This window comes from Emys orbicularis, chromosome 6, assembly GCF_028017835.1.
Source record: "Emys orbicularis isolate rEmyOrb1 chromosome 6, rEmyOrb1.hap1, whole genome shotgun sequence".
Classification (NCBI taxonomy): domain Eukaryota; kingdom Metazoa; phylum Chordata; order Testudines; family Emydidae; genus Emys; species Emys orbicularis.
The window spans coordinates 13,235,394-13,257,066 of record NC_088688.1 but is presented as its reverse complement, the minus strand read 5'-3'; the positions used below and the strand labels follow the sequence as shown (position 1 = coordinate 13,257,066).

The window sequence follows — 21,673 nt, the reverse complement described above, 5'->3', positions numbered from 1 at the left end:
CAACAGCATAAACAATAGGGAGCTGGCTGGCAGATACTAACTGCAGCTACATCTTCTAAACTACTTGAAACAATTATGAAATCCTATAATCCCTTTGATGCTTGATTTATGAAGAGTTTCATCCTTTTTTAGTGTCTCATGTGCTCTTGCTGCTACATTGCCTTTTTGTTCTAAGCGGGCAAGTTTCTTTCTCGCATGACTTAGTGAAATCTTCATTGCTGCTTTTTGATGGCATTAACATTGACTGAAACGTGTGGTGTCCCCTTTGTGGGATTTTTAAGATTTGTTCAAACCCTCCTGTAGGGCCAGATTAACTCTCCTGTGGGCCTGGGGCTATTAGATTTTGTGGGACCCTGTATACAAGTCTTTTTCCTAACGATCACAATTAAGGCATCGAGGCTATTAACTAAAGTTGCCTTTTAATTAACATAAAGCCGTTCTGTGGTTACATTTCAGTCTTAAAACATGTAGAATATAGTTAAGTTAATTCAAAATATCCTACTTCTTATTTTAGAACAGCTGTTATATTAGTTTCTTTCTGGGAGGGAGTTTGGGTGGAGGAGGGGGCTCCAGGCTGGGGCAGAGTGTTTGGGTGCAGGAGAGGGTGAGGGGTCCAGGCTCTAGGAGGGAATTTGGTTCAGGAGGGGATTTTGACCTGGGGCAGGGAGTTGGGGTGCAGGAGGGGGTGCGAGGTGCAGGCTCCAGCCAGGAGGCACTTACCACCGGCGGCTCCCAGCTGGCAGCGCGGCAGGGCTCAGTCAGGCTGCCTGCCTGCCTGCCATAGCCCCACGCCGCTCCCAGAAGCGGCCAGCTGCTGGCACATCTTTGCGTGCCCTTGGCGGGAGGGGAACAACGTGTCTCTGTGTGCTGCCCGTGCCCGCAAGTGCCACCCCCCACAGCGCCCATTGGCATGGGGCAGGGGCAGCGCGCAGAGCTGCCCCCCACCACCAGGGGCCGCAGAGATGTGCCAGCAGCTGGCCGTCTCTGGGAGCGGCGTGGGGCCATGACATGCAGGCAGCCTGCCTGAGCCTTGCTGCACCGGGGCCCCCCTTAGCCTGGGGCCCTGGGCTGCAGCCCCTAAAGCTCCACGTTAATCCGGCCCTGCCCTCCTGTCCCTCCAGACTGCGGGGATGCTGGCTACCTTTGACGCTAGTGAACAGACAACAGCGCTGGAGCTTAATTCATAGTGTGCAGGTTGCCTTATTGTAAAAAGGAAGGGAGGCAGTGTAAATGTTTTATAAGCTGTGGATTGGTAGTGTCGCATCTGGTGACTTCTTGATCTTTATTAGTAAGGGATTCCATCCCTTTGTTACATTTGACTGATGACTGAAGAACAAGGGGAATCCAATTCCAAGGGACAGGGAAACAAAAGGCATAAAGTGGCAGGATGATGCTGTACAGGAAATTATAGCTGAAATAACTGCCATTTTTAACTGAATTGCAGCTATTGTCTCTTCCTGCAACCCCAATGTTAACTAAGTTTTTTACTTATTTATTAGCTACCGTTTGCAAAGTTCTTTGTACAGTATATCTCTAATTGCCATTAATCCAGCAAACGTGGTGGGATTGCATAGTTTAGGGTTAATAGGTGCTCATTGGAAGGCTTTAAAGTAAATTGGGATAAATATGTGGCAATACCATCACACATAATTTAAATTCATCAGTAGTGTGAAATTTTGAGAGCCCCTCTAAATATCCTGGAGTGAGCTGTGGTGGAAGGAATGGTGCTTTAGAATTAGTGGGCCGAATTCTGCTCGTTTACACACACAGGCATCCTCTCTGACATCTGTAGAGTCCGGCCCAGGGAGTCAGACCTGTGCATCCAGGTCCTGTAGCTATTCCAACCTGGACTGCCTTGAGAGTCAGCTGCTTCTATGGAAACTGAGCAGCGTCCTAGGAAGAGCCCTGCAGCTGCTGCAGAGCAGGAGGTGGCAACAAAGCCTTCTCTCAAGGTCAGTTGGGTACATAAAACCCAACCCTCGAAGGCAATTCCCTTCCTCCTCCACACCCTTCCCTAAGTACCCGTACAGGCTTACCTGCTATTGTCTGTTCTGGGGATGAGGGGCAGTGGCTTGACCATGCACCCTTAATGCTCACTCCTGGGTTCAGTTGGCTCCTTCAAAGGGCTCTATGGGTGCTGCTGCCTGGCTGATCCCACCATCTTCCAGCTTCAGGGAGGCCACCAGCGAAGGACTACTGTCACCACAGCTATACATAGCTCTGGGTTGGCAGGGAGTAACAGGATTACCTGCTTCCTCCCCCGTCCCTGCCCCTAGTGTGCACACAGGACAGCCAACTAAACATACCCTCTGCAGCCAGCTGCTAGACTGAAAGAGACTGCAGCCCCAATGCCTCTCAGGACAGCAGGGGATCATGGGGAATCTGAAAGAGTGCATGCTTGCCGGAGAAACCTCCAGTGGTTCCCTCACCTCTGCAGCAGGGAGTAAAGGGTGCCATCTGCCTCTGTGGGCACAGCAGCAGAGTGGCTGGTAGAGGCCAATGGCTGCAGCCTGTGTCTGTGAACGTTCATAGGCCTGGCTTGATGGTTTGTGGGTAGGGCTCGAACTTGATCCCACCTTCATTTCAGGCAGTTCAGGGTCAAACATTTCATGCAGGCTACTTAGCCCTCCTTGCTGTGTTGCATGCGGTCCTGTTAGCTCCCTCACAAGTGTGCACTAATATCCAATGGATCCTTTCACCATCCTGCCCAGCATGTAATGGCACAAGGGTGAGCTTGGAGCCTGCTGGTTTCCTTTAGTCTACTGGATTTTCTGATTCAGTGCATGTTCAACAGCTGCCCAAACTGTTTTTTTTTTTTTTTTTTTTTTTTGCAGAGAAACGCATCATGAGCCTCCTGTTCTGTGGGTGGATTTCTGATGAAACTTCATTGATATTTTTGACAGCTATTGCATCTCATTGGCATGCTTAACAGCATTCATGATTTTTCTCTCTAAGGAGCTGCCTGTAACTCATATTAAACATTCCCGTGATGTACATCTCATTTCAACAGAAAGGGCATTATGTAAATCTCCCTTGTATCCTAATGATAAGCCTTTTCTGTATCTATTGTGGTGTATAGGAATTGGGTCGTATCCCTTTAAATAATTTGTGAGCATTCTAATGGCCCTCACTACCTTCTGTGTTTCAGAAGCCCCCAGAATCCTGTATACAGTTGCCACCTCAGGCCACTCCCCCCACCCCATCAACAACAAGAGTTGACATGTATTAACTATGTATTACTAAAATGTTTTAGAGAAGCATTTTAGAAATGTTTCCTGGAGATCTTTAGTTGGAAGCTGCTGTAGAAATTTACATTATTATTAGGGCCCTGGATTTGTCATGATGAGTTCTTGATATAATGGTCTTGTAAGAAGGCTTGGCTAAATAAAGTGATCTGAAATGAACTCCTTTAAACAGTGGTACCTTTACGGTCTGCCAGTCTGCAGAGCTGGCCAGTTACTGTGTACGCTTTGCTCTAGCGGAATGCAAATTCTTCAACAGGACAGCCAAGAGAGAAATTCATTGAGAAATCTTATCCAGCCATCTGGAGCAGGGACTCTCAAAAACTTTTCCTTGGTATGGACCAGAGCTTAACAGAGAGATTTACTTATAAGCACCTCCCCTCACATTTGTGTGATCAGGTATCTTCCCTTTAGCAACTACAGAAATTCCATACATGGGAAAAAACATTAGCAAAGTGATCAGTGTATTTTAGCCTTCTTCTTAAGGTAATTTAGCAGCTGGAATCAAAGAGGAGAGCAAGTAACATGTAACCAACCAGCTCTCCAAGTACCATATAATGTCACATACCTGTGTGATACACATGTGATGAGCTGCTTTGATGATGCACCGTTAGCCTCCTCACCTGCTTTCTGCCCACTAATCTACACAAAATGCAGTTAGTGAGTTACCTTAGTAAAAAGTTTGGGAAACTCTTGAAGGTCCTGAGACACAAACGTGACATTATTGCATATAAGAAGACTGTTTTTAGATATAATTTTAGGGTTTCACTAAGTAGACACACTTTTCTAGGAACGGTGTTAAGACGCAACAGTAGTCACTTATGTTCCAGTCCAGCACAGCACGTTAAGCACAAGTAGGTCAGCATGTGCTCAAGTGATATGATGAATCAGGGCCCTATATGGTAGGGAAGAAAAATTCCCTACACCCCAGAAATTAACAGGTGAAATTTTGTGGTCTGTGTTATGTAGGAGGTCAGACTAGATGATCACAATTGTCCCTTCTGACCTTAACATCTATGAATTTATAACAGCATTACCATTAGTGTAGTATTGATTTGTAGTATAGGAAATGATAATCTTAGTAAGGACAAGTACAATTAACTAAAACTTATAGAACAAACATTACTGAGGTTAGCCAGTTTGAAAGTTTAGAACCTGATCCTGCAAAGATTTACTCAGGAGCTTAATTTTTCACACTGAATATTCCCACTGATTTCAGTGGGACTACTCACAGTGAGTACGGTGTATAACTGTTTGCAGGATCTTGACCTTAAGCATTTTTTTAATCCACAAAAATATCCAAATCCAATATTCAGAAAAAATGTTTTAAAAGTGTACTCATGACACATTCATGCCCCATTTAAACTGGCTTAGCCCAGATGGCAGACACAAAATACACATAAAAATACAGCGGTAGTAGCAAGGCTGCCATGCGAATTCTATAGCTGTCCTGCTGGGGAATTCTGGCTGACATCTGGGTAAAACTAAATGAAGAAGAAAGGCCAGATTTTTAAAATGTCACCTCCCTTCTCAGACCTGAAATATTTGGTCGCATTAGGACGTTGCCAGAAAATAATTGGGAGTGCAAAAGGAGAAGCCCAGCAAGACTGAATTGAACATCAGGTGTTAAATGTACAGTTTAGTGTATGTTCAAATTTCTCTTTTCCAGAAAGGAGTGTCTCTTTGGCTGTAATTCAGTGTCATTCAATGGAATTCATCTTGGATATCCCCTGGAGGAAAGGAGACATTTAAAGGGGTCAGGACTAGAGCTAGGTTACACAATCAGCCATTTTTTTTATTCATCGAAATTTGGTCTGGTTGGTTTTTTTTTTTTTTTTTAAGTTCATGAAACATCAATATAACTTCTGCATTTTCAGAAAATTTAAAAGATTTCCAATGAAATTTCACTGGGATTATTTTTTACTATCTCATTTTTCACAATGTAATGAATAGCCACTTTTGCTCAAACATACATTATAAGCTGTTTGGGGCCGGGACTGTCTTTTTTTTTTTGTACAGCACCTAGCACAACGAGTTGTTGGTCCAGGGCTGGGGCTCCTGGGGCTCCATTATGTATGATAATACAAACAATACATAAAATCCAACAGTTCCACCAAAGCAACATAGAACTACTCTGGAAGACAGGCGGGCATGAGTTCCATTCCCATCTCGGCTACTTACTAATACTTTGCAAATCTTCTCTCTAGCTTTGTATAAGGTTGTCCATCATGGTAGTCTCTGAGCACCTACGTTGTGACTATTATTCAGTTAAGACATAAGTAATAGTAATTGCTCCCATTTAGTGGATGGAAAATCTGGACTGTGTATGAGTTACTGTAGCCTAGTAGAATAAGCACAGAGCTGGACAAACTGGGTTTTTATTTTAGTTCTGACATGGATTCTTGTGCAGCCTTGGGTAGGGCTATTAATTTCTCCTAGCCCCAGGAAAAGCAGAGATTCACAGTGGAGTTGGTGTGATTCAAATGTGTAACGGCATAAACAGCACTGCTCTAATTTATGATTTAGCTTCATCTGTCAAGCATTATGGGTGCGATCAGGACACAGGTTCCAGATACTTTCACAACATGTCTTCTGTCCAATTAGGTTTTTATCTTTGTGGATTATTGCCGCTGTTAGCAACGTTTGTTTATTGTTGTCAGCCTGCAGGTGAAGTCTTTCTCCAGGCATTGTTGGTCTGAGGCCCTTATGCCTTCAGTTTCTGTTTCCTTCAGAACGAGAGAGGCTGGAGTCTGGCAGGTGGTGCATTCCATTCCTGCTGGAGGGTGCAGTTCCATTCAGCCCTGGCAGTGCTGACAGGAAATGTCAAGCAGATTAGTCCTTGCTAACATGGTTCCAGGGCCTTCAACTGCTGTGCCTGCTGGCATGTTCAAAGAGATCTTGCAGCATGAGATTGATTGACATCACTATCATAATCACCTGTAAGGTGATATTTATTTAAAAACAGGTTGCATACAAATAATTATAGAACAAAGGAGGTTACTTTGCTAATTCACTTGCGTGGTGTGACTTCATGGGCAGATATTACAGACCAGTGACTCAACATTTGTCATCTTTTGTGTGATAATCAGATTCCGTCAAGTCTTTCACATGCTTCACTCTTCTTCACTCTTTCAAATTCAGATCCAAATGTATTTTGCGGTATTAATTTGGCATGGTCACTTTACTTTGTAGATGTTTATATCATGATAATACTTACCTAGCCACCTACCTTTCTCTTGCTGCTGCGAGGATTAATTAGATGATGTTTATAAAGACTGAGAAAAGGTTAGGGGTCACACTTTACATTGGTTCCATTTATAAATCAATTATAAAAGGGTTAATTAGTTATTAGTAGCTGTTTTTAATAAATGGTTAATCGATTGTTAAAGATTGTTACAGTCAGATTGCTTATCATCATGTCTTATAATCATCTAGAATATCTTCTAGTTATGTATTTATAATATATAAAAAACTCATTTCTAACATTCTTATGACATCTATCAATCATTTATCAACCTGTTATAAACCATTTATACATGAAACATTAATCTAAAGTGTGACTAGATAGGGAATCAATTAATGTTTGCAAAAAATACCAAGGTGCAATAAAGTATTGTTACTGTCGTATTTTTAATCTTTATTATAGGTGGCACAGGTAGCGAAGCCTATTGTTAGGTTTCCTGCCAGGTTCCATTATAAAGACCCTGTTTTCAGATGCTTATAACTTTGCTAAACTTTATCTGTTTGGACAGAAATTTTCTTGCCATTCATATTCAGACTGAATAGTTTTGAAAACTGTCAGAAAAAACAATTCAGCTGTTTCTCAGAGAAGAGATAGGGGAATATATATTGTTTTGCCCTGTTAAAAATCTTTACAACTTTTTCATTGAGAAGCTCTAGCACCCCCATGGTTTGGAAAAGAGACAGGAAATTTGGCTGGGAGTTTGGGAGGGCATAGGCGCCAACTCCATGGGTGCTCCGGGGCTGGAGCACCCACAGGGAAAAAATAGTGGGTGCTGAGCACTCACCGGCAGCCCCCTATCAGCTTCCCCCCCAACCCCTAGTGCATCCCGCCTGCCGGCGGGCCCCACAAATCAGTGCCTCCCCATCCCTCCCCATGCCTCCTGCCCAATCAGCTGTTTCCTCTTTTGAAAACGTCTTAGCTCTTCCTCACTAAAGGGGTGAGTATCCCTGCTCTGTGGCATGATTCCCTGTTCTAGGAGAATGGAGAATGAAGATCCTAGACTGACTCCCCTGACTTTCAGAAGCAGCAGAACTTCTGGTAGGAGTGGAATTTAAAGGGTGTGCAGAGGAGAGTCAGCCAAATAAAATTGATTGACTGCCCCAAAGGCTTGAAGCTGAACACTGAAACAGCCAAATGTTGGGTGCCTCACACATGCTTGGAAGAAGCTGCTTGCAGATGGATTGTTGTGGGGCACGTGGTACTGGCACAGGCTTTGGCGGCTCACTGTTGCTGATAAAAGTCAACATCATACCTTATACAGACTGTGTAGCAGAGCTGATTGCACCTTTCCCCCTGGACAGTCATTTCTAAAGCTGCGGTCTGGACACACGATACGCACACAGCCCCACGCCCTGTCAGGCACTTTGCTGTGCTTGGCAGATATTGAAAGAAGTGGACCAGTTTTCTCCCGCAGCAGGCCAAGCCAAATGCCTTTCCCCCAAGGCATGGCATTTTCCTGCAGCGGATTTTCAACTCAGATAACTAATATGTCAGTTTCTAAGCTAATTCAACTTTGTTGTTTCAACGAAACACCAAGATGTTTGTGTTCTGGCTGTGCTAAGGCGACGGCGCTTTTTACTCAAAGCGAGAACACCGGATGAATCAATATTGGCCTCTTGCAGTGCATCAGAAAGAAACTTTGACTTTGCAATGGCTGATCAAGCATAACAAACTCCAAACTGTAGTTGTCCTCGCCTGCAGGAACATACAGGATTCTGCTCTGCTTTGGGTTTGTTTTGCAGTAGTATACAATGTTTCAGGGCTCAGGATAATGGTATCTGTACTGGCGCTAAATGGGATGCAGAATACAACAATCCTGCCTAGTCTGTGTCGGGATGTCTCACAGAATCCATTGAGACATTATTAATTTTGAATTTCTTTATATGATGCTTGAACAGAACAAATGTATAGCAGAGTGCAATTGGTCCAGAGACTCATGAAGAAAAAACTCCCTCTAGCTTTGAATAATTAATTTGGAACCCACAACAGGATTCAAATGCTGCTTTTGCTAGTTCCTATAAAGAACATGCAATCTTTTATGAATACATAGGTAAAATCTGTTCTCCGTAACACCAAAGTGAATCCACTGAAGTCAAAGATTGACACCAGAGTAAATGAGACCAGGATTTGGCTCATTTTGCATATGGCACTGATATTTCTGCTCAAGATTAAGGCACCAGTGACATGATGAAAACCCCAGTGATTTCTGAGGGCCGAATCTATAGCCCATAAGATAGATGTGGATGATGGAAACCTGGTGAAATGCTGTTTTGTGAATCTTCAACTAATATGTGCAATTCTCTTTAGTGTACAGTGCTGGCCCCATAATTTGTTGCCAGTGCTTTTAGGTACATTTCTGAGACTCTGCTCATGCGCTGAAAGTTAAGCACATGGTTAAATGCTTTGCTAGAGTGGGGTCAGAATTATCAGCACCTTCCAGGAGTCAGCCCTAAGTGAATATTTACAATATTCAAGGAATTCTCTATTTGAAATATAGGAAAGTATAAGAGACTTCAGCTACTGACATAAACCTATTCATCTTTGATAAAACTGGCAAGTTTCTGAGGCTCTCAGCAGTATCCGTAATCTATAGTTACTATCTAATGTTTTCCTAGAACTTTTGGCCTAACTAGCCATCGATGTACAGAATTGCTTGTCCCCCCCCCCCGCCCCTTTTATTCATTAGTAAGGCATGTCTGAATATTATTAATATTTCTATACTGCCAAGGTGTGCTAGGTGTTTCACATAGAAATGAGAAGATAAAGCATGTGCCCAGCGTCCAGAAAGGATGGAATTCCAGCAGAATTGTACAAAGCAGCAGATCCAAAGGCTATTGAGGTGTTTCACAACATCTTGAGTAGCATTTGTGAGGAAGAAGAAATGCCACAAGACTTCAGAGATGCTATTCTTGTACCACTATTCAAAAACAAAGGCAGCAAAGCTGACTGTGGAAATTGCATAGGCATTTCTCTCCTCTGTACAGCAGGGAAAATACTAGCTCGCATTCTGCTGAACAGACTCATTGCAAATATATCTGAGGAGAATCTGCCAGAAGTGAAGTGTGGTTTCAGACCAGGTCACAGTACTAGGGACATGATTTTTTTCATAAGGCAGGCCCAGGAAAAATATTTAGAGCAGAACATGGACCTGTATGCAGTTTTCATCAACTTGACCAAAGCCTTTGATACAATCAACTGAGAAGGTCTAAGGGCTATTCTACATAAACTGGGCTGCCGAAGAAGGTTCATACAGATCATCTGTCTGTTCCATGTCCATATGACCGTGCAAGTGCTCTTGAATGGTGACTCTTCTGATGCATTTGAAATCTCAAATGGAGTGAAGCAAAGCTATGTACTTGCTCCAGTGCTGTTCAACTTGTGCTTTGCCTGTGTCCTCAGCCAGGCCACAAGGGACATGGATCAGGGGATATACATCCATTATGAACTCGATAGCTCTCTCATTGATCTTTGAAGACTTAACGATAAGACCAAAATGCTGGAGAGATTTCTAGTTGAGACACTTTTTACAGATGACTGCACCATGATGGTCCATAGACATAAAGACCTTCAGGTTGTCGTTGATAGATTTTCTGAATCATCCCAGCTCTTTGGCCTCACCCTCAGTCTCGGTAAGACAGAGGTCTTGTTCCAACCAGCAGCTCATTCCAATGCCCCAGTGCCAGACAGCTCCATCCAAGGCACACAGCTGAAAAATGTGGATCAGTTAAAGTATTTGGGCAGCACCATCTCTAGTGATGATTCCCTTGATAAGGAAATTGCCACCAGAATCAGTAAAACAAGCCAGGACCTTGGCCAACTCCAAACAAAAGTCCTTAACCAACACAACATTCATCTCTCCACCAAATTGAAGCTCTACAGTGTAGTGGTTCTAACATCTTTCCTCTATGGTTCTGAGACATGGACTCTTCAGAGCTGGCACATTAAACAACTTGAGGAATTTCACATGCACTCAATAATGAGCATTCGCTGGCAGGACAGAGTGATCAATATTAAAGTCCTTGAGAGAGCAAACACAACCAGCATCAAGGACATACTACTGAGAGCACCAGAATGAAAGACCACCGCCAACTGGATCCTGTATAGGGAGCTGAGGCAGGCAAAAGAGAGAAGGTTTTTCCGTATAAGTGCTTCAAAGATCATTTGAAGAGCAGTCTCCAGTGGGCTGTCATCAATCTCAAAGAGCTTGAGAAAATGGCTCAGAACAGAACTCACCGGAAGTCTCTTATAAGATGAGCATGCAACAGGTTCAAGCGGGATCAGTGAAATTGTCTCCAGGCTGCACATGAAAGATGCCACAGACCTGCATCATCAAACATCACGGATACAGACTTCCTATGCCCTTAGTGTGGCCAACTCTGTGCATCAGGATTCGGACTTTGGAGTCATATGCATAGCCATAGATGAGAATTGTGACAATATCATTGTCATGGTCAGTGATGGACTACTACTACTAGTCCTAGAACAATGGAGAGTTAGTGGATTACAGCTTATTATAATGAGACATAAAACCCACGCCTCCATTGAGTGTATGATTTTTGGTGTCGAGCCGAGTTATGAATTTAAGCTCCCAGGCTCCTCTTTTGAAGGTGTTGTGCAGGTTTCCTTTCAGGACAAGGGCAGAGAGGTCAGATATGGCGTGATTATTTTGTGAAAAGTGTTCACCCTGGGTGATAGGGTGTTTTTGTCTTTTTATCATTTATCTGTGTGCATTCATTTGAGAGTGTTTTGATTGTCTGATTTCACCCACCTAGTTGTTGTTGGGGGATTTGATGCACTGAATGAGGTGCACCACATGTTGTGAAAGGCATGTGTAGGACCCATTAATCTTGAAATGTGGGTTTTTTTTGTGGGGGGCAGGGGGGATCATTGTACTAGTAGAGATATATCTACATATCTAGCTGTGACACTCTACAGATGCTCCCCGGGTTACGCAAGACCCGACTTACGCAAATTCGCACTTATGGAAAAAGTTCCATAAGCCAGAAATAGGATTTTTGAGTTGCAGAAATTTTTGCATAACGTACGGGTATACGTTTCCGACTTATGGAAAATTCAAGTTACGCAAGGCTTTCCGGAACGGAACGATTGCGTAAGTCGCGGGGAGTCTGTACTACCTTTCCCAGACTTGAAGGAGGGCTCTGTGGAGCTTGAAAACGTATTACTTCCACATAGTTTGGGTTCAAAGGCTTTTGTTTCTTCCTCTTGCTCTCTTAACTAGACTACCCTATGCTGGCAAACCAGCTAACCTGTATATGACCCTTCACAACTTAACAAGAGGATTGCCATTGTAATCAGGAGAATTCACTTGTGTGTGGTTGTCTGTAGCGGGGTGGTTACCCCGCTCCTGCCCTGAAGGGCTTAAAACAGCCCTGGGAGAGGGCTGTGGCAGGGGAAAACCTGGGCTGATGGGGAAAGCAGCCTCAGCTGTAGCCCGTGCAATCAGGGCCCAGCTGGCCCTTAAGAGGGTGGTGGGCCAGAAGGCAGAAGAGACACTCTCTCTAGCTCCCTAGAGAGAGAAGGACCTGGCTGCCTGGGAAGCTGAGGAGGGTACCGAGGGTGGTGCAGTGCTGGGGAAGGACAGAGGGAGCTGGAGAGCTCCAGCCTAGCAAAGCCCCAGGCTGCAGGCCGAGATAAGGGCCCACAAAAGGGAACTAGGGCAGCAGAGGGGCAGCCCAGAAATAGGCAGAGGCAGCTGGTCCAGCCCCCCTTGCCAATGATGAGTGGTTTATAGACTGCCGTCTGCCCCAGTGAGCGGGGGCTAGATGGTGACTGGCAGCACCCACTGAGGCAAGGTGGGGATAGAGGGCTGGGGGGCCCCCTGGAGGGGAAGACCCAGATTGTGGGTTGCTGCGGTGGGCAGAACCCCTGGGCAAAGGGCACCTGGGTCTGGGAGGGACACGGGGGCCAGCGGCAGGCGAGACATCTGCTGGCAGAGGACACTCCGGAGCTGGAAAAGAGCTAATTCCCTGGACAACCAGCAGGAGGCACCATGCCGGTGAGTCTCATCCTGCCACATATCAAAGAAATGTTAATTAGGCTAGCAACCTCTAACCCATTTACTTGTGTTGTTAAGAATCGAAGAGTAGATGCTAAGTGTATTTGTCTGTGTTTACCTATGTCCTGTTAGAAGAAATCAAATGAGCTTGTAGATGCTAAATCCTTTTCATGTCTTGTAATGCTATATTACGATTCTTGATTGCCTCTGGGTCAAAAGGGATATTAGCGTTTAAATGAAGCTCGGGAGGTTTGAGAACCCCTGAACCAAGGGCTTGTCCACACTGCCCTGCAGTTTGGACTACAGGGGTGTGAATAGGAACGTGCACCAAAGTGTTGCACTGTAACTGTCCTGTGTGGACGCTGTGGGCACGTAAACTAGGAACCTTTTATTTCATTAATGTAATCCCGATTGAAAAGGACTATATTAATGTGAACCAGGAACCTTGTAGTTCGCGTCCGTAGAGTCCACACTGGGTGGTCACAGCACAGTGCGTTGGTGCACACTGCTGTTCACATCCCTGTAGTCCGAACTGTGGGGCAGTGTAGACATACCCTTAGGCTATGTTTATACTGCAAAAAAAAATGCACGGCTGGCCCGTGCCAGTCGACTTGGGCTTGTGGGGCTCGGATTGTGGGGCTGTTCCATTGCTATGTAGACTTCTGGATTCGGGCTGCAGCTCGAGCTCTGGGACCCTCGCACCCTGCAGAGTCCTAGATCCCAGTCTCTAGCCTGAGCCTGGAAGTCTGCATAGCAATGAAACAGCCCTGCAGCTCAAGCCCTGCAAACCTGAGTTGGCTGGCACCCATCAGCCGTGGGTTTTTCTTTGCTGTGTAGAAATACCCTAACTCTATTTGTGCAAATAAGCCCCTAGAGTTAGGGCTAGGGTTTGCAGGCCTCTCAGAAGAAGTGTGTTATGTGGAGGGATTTGAAAGAGGAGATGGTGGGTATGGTCATGACAGACCAGATCAGGTAGAAGCATCAATGAGAAGGAGCATGCATGCCATGATATTTGTTCATTTTCCCTTCTGGTGAAGTATAGAATTGGCATCACCCACAGCTACCTCCTGAGCACTTGTATGCTATGCTTTTGCAGATCAGGTTAGTTCTTTTGTATAGTTTCTCTTCCTGGCTGGCTGTCCATGCTCATCCAGGTAGGTTAAGTGCTTATTTCAGCCACTCATCTCTAGGCAAAACTAGTTCTGGTCAATAGTGACCAAAATCATCCAATGGCTGTTCATTAACCTGTGGGACATAAATTGGTTGTCTTAGTTCAATTTGAGTCCTAAAACCACCCTCACATTTGATGGTAACTGGTACCAGTGTTGGCAATGTCAGCAGAGACTGGAGACATGAGTTGACTATGCAGTCACCGTGGAGATGTTCCCTCCAGGCTGGTGCTGTGGAAGCTCTACCTGCTGTTGGCTAGAGGACTTCAGTCTCCAGCAGTCTCAAGCTGGCATCTTTCAGAAACATTACGATTGTTTCACCAACAGCTTTGGAAATAGGTGTTTCCTCCTGTCTGACACCTGAAAATGGCTGGGTTCAGGGCCGGCTCCAGGCACCAGCCCAGCAAGCAGGTGCTTGGGGCGGCCAAGAGGAAGGGGCTGCACGTCGGGCTGTTCGGCGGCAATTCGGCGGCGGGTCCCTCTCGGAGGGAAGCACCTGCCGCCGAATTCCCGCCGAAGAAGAAAGCGGCATGGTGGAGCTGCCGCCAGAGTGCCGCCGATTGCAATTGCGATCACGGCTTTTTTATTTTATTTTATTTTATTTTTTTCCGCCGCTTGGAGCGGCAAAAACCCTGGAGCCGGTCCCTGGCTGGGTTAATAATAATCGCCCTCTTCGTGCAGGATTAGTAACTGGATGCAAGTTGTATCAGTAACACCACAGTGTATCTGTATAAATTGATTTTGCACTTTCTACAGTCCACTCCTAAAATGAATCCATTTTGGATGCTAATCTCTGGCAAAGTAGTCTGTGTATATTGTTTCCTTTAACTGTGTACTATTCTTCAAATCAGTGATTGTGCATGCTCATAAGAAGCCGTAGCATGTCTGCAGTATATTGCAAAACAGTGGGATTCGTGCCCTTTTGCCTATGTTATACCCATTAATATTTTGTATGTCTTGAAGACTGGCCACCCAGTTCTGTCAATAAGAGATGAAGTATCCGTGATAAGACTTTCATCAGCATTTCTTAAGACATGTCATTAGTCATCTTAATCATGGTCTCAGCTGGGGATTCACTATCCACCAGATGAGACAGAGTTTGAACCAGGCTTCACTTGCTATTATTAAAGCACTCAGTAACTGATGTGATCATTGGAACAGGATAGTCTGCACTAGTGACTGGTGTGCAAGATGCTTGAGGAGATGGACATTGCCTTTATCTGACTCTCACTGAGAGAGACATGAGATCTGAGCACAAGACTGGGAGCCAGGCATTCCTGAGTTTAATAATGGCTCTCATGCTGACTCCCTGAATTGACCTGGACAAGTTACTTAGGGCACGGTTTTACTATTTTTCGGTCCACTGCAAAATTTTCAATGCCCCCTGCCCTCTCTGTACCTCATTTTGCTCACTAGTAAAAATCTGTACCAAATGGAGCATTGTTAGTATTAATTGGTAAGAGTTTGTAAAGTTCTTTGAAGACAAAAAGCATGAACTCCATGTAGGAGGGAATTAGAGGAATAGGTATTAAATTCAAGTGTTTAACCTGAGTCTTTTTTCTAGGACCTAATCTGCCTCTTCAGAGCTGTAGCCCTGATGTAGCAAAATTGAGATCTCTAAACCAAATTCCACCTTTGGATGTAAGTGTGGCTCCTGCAGAATTCTGATTTCAAGGTTTTCAGCTAATTCAGCTGTATTGCCTCAGGTAGTAAAGTACAGGATGTTTAGCTTTGGATTCACGAGGGCTGGGTACATTCTCTCAAAGCTGGAATAGCCAATTTACTCAAGAGCAGGCTTGTGCCATACATTGCCACATACATCTGTGGAGAGTGAGTGCAAAGTGGTACCCCCGTGAGAATTGTAGCCCTTTCCACCCACTTTCTCATTTGCCACAGGTCTACACAAGATACAAGGCAGTGGTGAATCAGGCCTCTTGATTTTTGCAATGGTTCAAATATATAAAAAAATAAAAAAGAATAAAGACAATGTCTGAACCAAACCTGGACCCAAAGATCTCTGAACTTTGAGGCAGTTTAGCTCCAGATCCAAGTTTTACAGAGTGGTCCCACCGCTATAGGGAAATGGAACTATCCTCTTCTTGAGCACAATGGATTCTGCTCTGACTCTGTGTCCAAGGGAGCCAGATAGCATTAGACGCTAGTTTCAAGAGAAGCGATGTGTCTCTGTTTTCATGATGATGTCTTCCTGACATGGAAGCCTTGTAACATCGTTTACTTAGGCAGCTGAGTATACTGGCTGTAGTGCAAGAGCTGGGAATGGCAATAGTCTCTCACTTCCTGCAGTACATTGATTGTGGAATTGTCTAAACATCTTATTAAATGACCTTCTGATGTTGCAAATTCTGCCTGGCTCCCATTTCCCTCTGTCACCATTTTGTCCCTCTGTGGAATGTTAATTTTAATTGGTACTTAACAGTATTTTTAATAATAGCACATGTTCCCCCGGCAGAGTTCATTGCATCTGTTTGTGTCCTGCGTGCTTAAATTCTTTCCCTTCATAACTGTGGATATGTGCACTGCCAAGAAACCAACCCTGCTCTACTATGTGAATAAATTGTGTTCTTTGTCTTGCGTGTGTAACACACATCCGTGCGTATTCACAAAGTTGTGCTTCCATGCACCGGCACAACTCCCATTGCAGGAGGTATAGAAGTCACACTTTTTTTTTGCTACTATTTTGTTCTTTTATTTTTCTTTGATGTCTTATGGTCTAGTATCTAGGAAGTCTTGGAAGTGAAGGGAAATCAACCTAGACTATCTATTCCACAGCAGTCACCCTCCGCCATTGTGTAGTATGCCAATGATGTCCATAAGTGGAGATAAAATGCACAGCAATCCCATTCAGGGACACAAAAGAAGAGGGTGCTTAATGAGGGAGATGTAGACAAGTATAACTTATATTGTCTGCAACATACAATTTGTAACAACTCTGAATACTTCACTAGTCATGAAGTAACTCACTAAACAACTGCTGACATTTTGACAGAATATATGCTTGTTCTTGATGTAACACTGGTAGCTTAAGGATGTAATTTGTTGCTGCAGCTGATTTAAAAGCTATTCATTGTCCTTCCATAGGCCTGTTTCTCAAATAACTGGGGAAGTGACTTTTCATCAGTACACTCACATGGCCACCTAGAATGAAAAACAAGGATGGACACAAAGGTTAATGCCATCACCTTTAAAAAAGCAAGAGACCAGATGTTGCCTGGTTTCTGCATGGGAAGGGGAGTCTTCAGACAGGGGTCTTTTACAGTCCCCTGTCGGAACCCTCTGTCATGTTATTGATTTGAACTGGGACCATATAGAACATGGTTGCAACCAAAGTCCTGCAGTGGCACCAAATCTTGTATAAAGGGGGTCAAATGAGGTGTGTAAGACAAGGTTATGGTTTGCTGGTTATGTAGGGTTACCATATTTAAAAAATAAAAAAAGAGGACACTCCACGGGCCCTGGCCCCGCCCCTTTCCCCACCCCCAGCCCCGCCCCAACTCCACCCCTTCCCCGCCCCTTCTCCAAAGTCCCCGCCCTAACTCCCCCTCCTCCCTCCCAGCCACGCGAAAAGGGCTGCCCAAGCACTACCGGCTTCACGGTTTGCCGGGCAGCCTCCAGACCCTGCGCTCCCGGCCGGCGCTTCCCCAGCGCAGCTGGAGCCCGGGAGGGGAAGCGTCCAGCCGGGGGCGCAGGGTCTGGAGGCTGCCCGGCAAACCATGAATCCGGTAGCACTCGGGCTTCGGGCAGCCCCCATGCCTCCGGACCCTGCGCCCCCGGCCGGGCACTTCCCCTCCCGGGCTCCAGCTGCTCTGCTCCTCCCCTGACTCAGACTTTGGCTCTGTTTAAGAGCCAAGCTGCCCGAGCCAGCGCTACTGGCTTCGGGCAGCCCCCGTGCCTCCGGACCCTGCGCCGCCGGAGCAGAGCAGCTGGAGCCCGGGAAGGGAAGTGCCTGGCCGGCGGCTCGGGGTCCGGAGGCACGGGGGCTGCCCGAAGCCGGTAGTGCTGGCTCGGGCAGCTTGGCTCTTAAACAGAGCTGAAGTCTGAGTCAGGGGAGGAGCAGAGCAGCTGGAGCCCGGGAGAGGAAGTGCCCGGCCGGTATTTTTCCCGGACATGTTCGGCTTTTTGGCAATTCCCCCCGGACGGGGGTTTGATTGCCGAAAAGCCGGACATGTCCGGGAAAAACCGGACGTATGGTAACCCTAGGTTATGATTATGCTGTCTATATGTGTGTATCAATTTTGTAGTTGAAGTTATGAATATTGGCTCTATACTGTCTGTATTTCAAACTTATGCTATGCTTCTGGGAAACTTCCCAGACAAGTTGGTGTTAGCTCTGCCTAGCCTGCTTGATGGCCCATTAAGGACCCTCAGCTATAAAATTGACCCATTGAGAGAAGACAAACACGCCTTGCAACTCAGCAAAGTATGCAGGGACTGGCCCATGTGACTCCAGACTCCATTTTGCTGTAATTTTCCACAGTAAGGACAAAGAGGTGTTCTTACACCTGGAAAAGACTATAAAAGGCTGATGCCTCTCCTCCATCTTGTCTTCAATCTTGCTTCATACCTCTGGAGGAACTTTGCTACAAACTGAAGCTCTGAACAAAGGACTGATGACCCATCCCAGCTGGGGATGTATTCCAGAGACTTGATTTTGAACTTGCAGTTTATTTCATCACTGCTACAAGCCTAAACCAAGAACTTTGCCATTACTGTATGTAATTGATTCCATTTAACCAATTCTAGCTCTCATCTGTATCTTTTTCCTTTTATGAATAAACCTTTAGATTTTAGATTCTAAAGGATTGGCAACAACGTGATTTGTGGGTAAGATCTGATTTGTATATTGACCTGGATCTGGGGCTTGGTCCTTTGGGATTGAGAGAACCTTTTTTCTTTTATTGGGGTATTGGTTTTCATAACCATTGTCCCCATAACGAGTGGCACTGGTGGTGATACTGGGAAACTGGAGTGTCTAAGGGAATTGCTTGTGTGACTTGTGGTTAGCCAGTGTGGTGAGACTAAAGTCTTCACTGTCTGGCTGGTTTGGTTTGCCTTAGAGGTGGAAAAACCCCAGCCTTGGGCTGTAACTGCCCTGTTTTAGCAATTTGTCCTGAATTGGCACTCTCAGATGGGTCCCGCCAGAACCGCATCGGTACACCCTCACACCCTGCATGGCAGCTGGATACAATGACAGGGTCAGCTCCTGGGCTGCAAGCCATGCCAAAGAGAGTGAGGAAGGACAGAGACTGAGGCTATGTCTACACTACAAATCTTACAGCGGCACAGCTGCAGCTGCACCGCTGTAAGGTCTCCCATGTAGCTGCTCTGTGCTGACTAAACCACCCCCAACGACTGGCAGTAGCTATGTCAGCGGGAGAGCGTCTCCCCCCCAACATAGCGCTGTCCACACCGGCACTTCTGTCAGTGTAACTTTTATGTCGGTCTGGGGTTGTTTGTTTCACACACCCCTGACCGACAAAAGTTTTACTCATAGGCGCCGACTTCGTGGGTGTTCCAGGGCTCCCTCCTGCTGGTGGTCCCGCTGATCAGCACCTCCTCCTCCCTCCCAATGCTTCCCAGCTGCCGCGGATTTTGCTGGCCATCAGGACTTGATGTAAACTAGCTCATTTTTCTTTCCAGCCAAATAGTTCCTAGACTTTTAGGCTAAAACTCTGAATGAGTTTCTTCCCTGCTGGTGTTGAGATGGGTGATAGTGGATGACTGTTATTACTGTGAACAGTATTGGTGAATGCTTTGTTTCTTTTTTATGTGTGTATGTCTGCAGCCACAGAAATGTGCAATAATAGAATATGTAATAATTATTACATATCCAGACAAAATTTACATTCTCACAATGTTAAGATGGGACTGCCGAGTTTAAAGGTCGAAAGTTCAGCCTTAACTCCACCACTTCGTGCCTAGAAATATAGTTGATATCAAAGATATCTAATATTCATAGACCTTAAGGCCAGAAAGGACCATTAAATCACCTAGTCTGCCATGTATAACAGAGGCCTCGTCTACACTAAAAAATTAGGTCGAAGGAAGCTGCCTTAAGTTGACCTGTTAATGTATATGTCTATACTACCGGGTCCTTTACGCCGACCTAAGTCACCTCTAATGTCGACGTCTGTAATCCACCTCTGTGATAGGCACAGCGCTTAATTCAATTTTCACGGGTCGACTGCAAGGTAGTGCAGATGCAGCGTTGTGTGATTTGACTTAATTGCCTCCAGGTGGTGTCCCACAATGCTCAACTTGGACCCCTCTGGAGATCATTCTCAACTCTGTTGCACTGCAGCCAGGTACACAGGAAACTGTTCCTCCCCTGCTAAAGCCCTGGGAACTTTTGATTTCCCATTTCCTGTTTGATCAGCATTGGGAGCGTGCCAGCTTGAGCACAGCTGATCATGGAGACTACACGCCCCAAACACGCTCCAGCTTGGTCTGCACAGGAGGTGGTGGATGTGATGTTGCACTCCATATGATTTTATGAAAATATGCTAATGAGTGTGAATATAATGTAACTGGAATATGCTTCATGCAAAAGGTTTCTTGTAAGGTATCATTACAAAGCTTATAATCACTGAGTGTGATCATCCTATTTGTCTGAATGTATCATTCTTGTATCTGAAACTAGGACTATAAACTATAACTCTGAGGTCCTATTGTAGTTATGCAAAGTGCGGGCCATTAATGGTGGTTTAGAATCTTGATGACTCCCATCAACGAGGACAATTGTCTATAGATGGCTCTGTTTACTTGCAGGCCTTCCTGTGAGTCAGGTCAGGAACAATGAAGGCTGGGGGTGTCACAGGACATGTGACCATGTCACCTGGTACTGGAATCCATCTTAAATCTGGGGATTTTCTATTTAGAAGGAGGGGTGGGGACCTAAAGAGACAAAAGATTCCCCCCTTGTGCCTAAGCTATATAAGGAAGTGGAACAGAACAAAGCAAGCTGCAGTCATGAGAAATCCCCTAGCTACCACCTGAGCTGGAACAAGGACTGTACCAGGGAAAGGATTGGGCCCAGACTAGGAAGGAGTCTAGTCTGTGAAAGAAGTTTATTGGAACATCTCTGAGAGTGAGATTTACCTACATTTAGTTTCCTACTGTATTAGTCTTAGACTTGCATATTTTTGTTTTATTTTTCTTGGTAACTTATTTTGTTCTGTCTGTTATTACTTGGAACCACTTAAATCTACAAGTTGCACTTTGGGATAGCTACCCACGATGCACTGCTTTGTGCATCGATGCAGGTACCGCTAGTGAGGACACACTCCATTGAGACAATGAGCACGGTGTGGCCATGCACAATTGACTTAATTAATTCGGAGGCTTGAGGTTGAATTAGATAAGTCAACTTAATTTTGTAGTGTAGACAAGCCCAGAGGCCATAGAATTTCATCCAGTTACCCCTGCATTGAGCCCAATAACTATTGTTTGACTAAAGTATCTCTTTCAGAAAGGCATCCAGTCTTGATCTGAAATCTGCAAGAGATGAAGAATCCTGTTCCAATGGTTAATTATCCTCACTGTTAAAAATTTATGTCTTATTTCTACCTTGAACTTGTTTGGCTTTAACTTCCAGCTATTAGTTCTTGTTATGCTTTTCTCTGCTAGGTTACATAGCCCTTTAATACACCCTTCATTTTCTCCCCATGATGGTACTTATACACCATAATCAAGTTGTCTTCATCTTCTTTTTGGTAAACTTAACAGATTGAGCTCTTTAAGTCTCTCACTATAAGGTGTTTTTTTTCCTGCCTTCAGATCATTTTTGTGGCTCTTCTCTGCACCTTCTCCAATTTTTTAACATTGTTTTAAAAATGTGGATACAAGAACTGGATGCAGCATTCCAGTATCAGTGTCAGCAGTTCTGTAAAGAGGTAAAATCACCTCTCTACTCTTGCTCACTACTCCCCTGTTTACACATCCAAGCATCACACTAGCCCTTTTGGCCACAGCACTGCTCTGGGAA

General features: G+C 45.0%; 1 protein-coding gene across 1 annotated transcript in view; it reads left to right on the top strand.

Moving 5' to 3' along the window:
- The window catches only part of LOXHD1 (lipoxygenase homology PLAT domains 1), a 315,455-nt gene that overhangs the window by 55,596 nt on the left and 238,186 nt on the right, over nt 1–21,673 (top strand). The window lies entirely within an intron of this gene.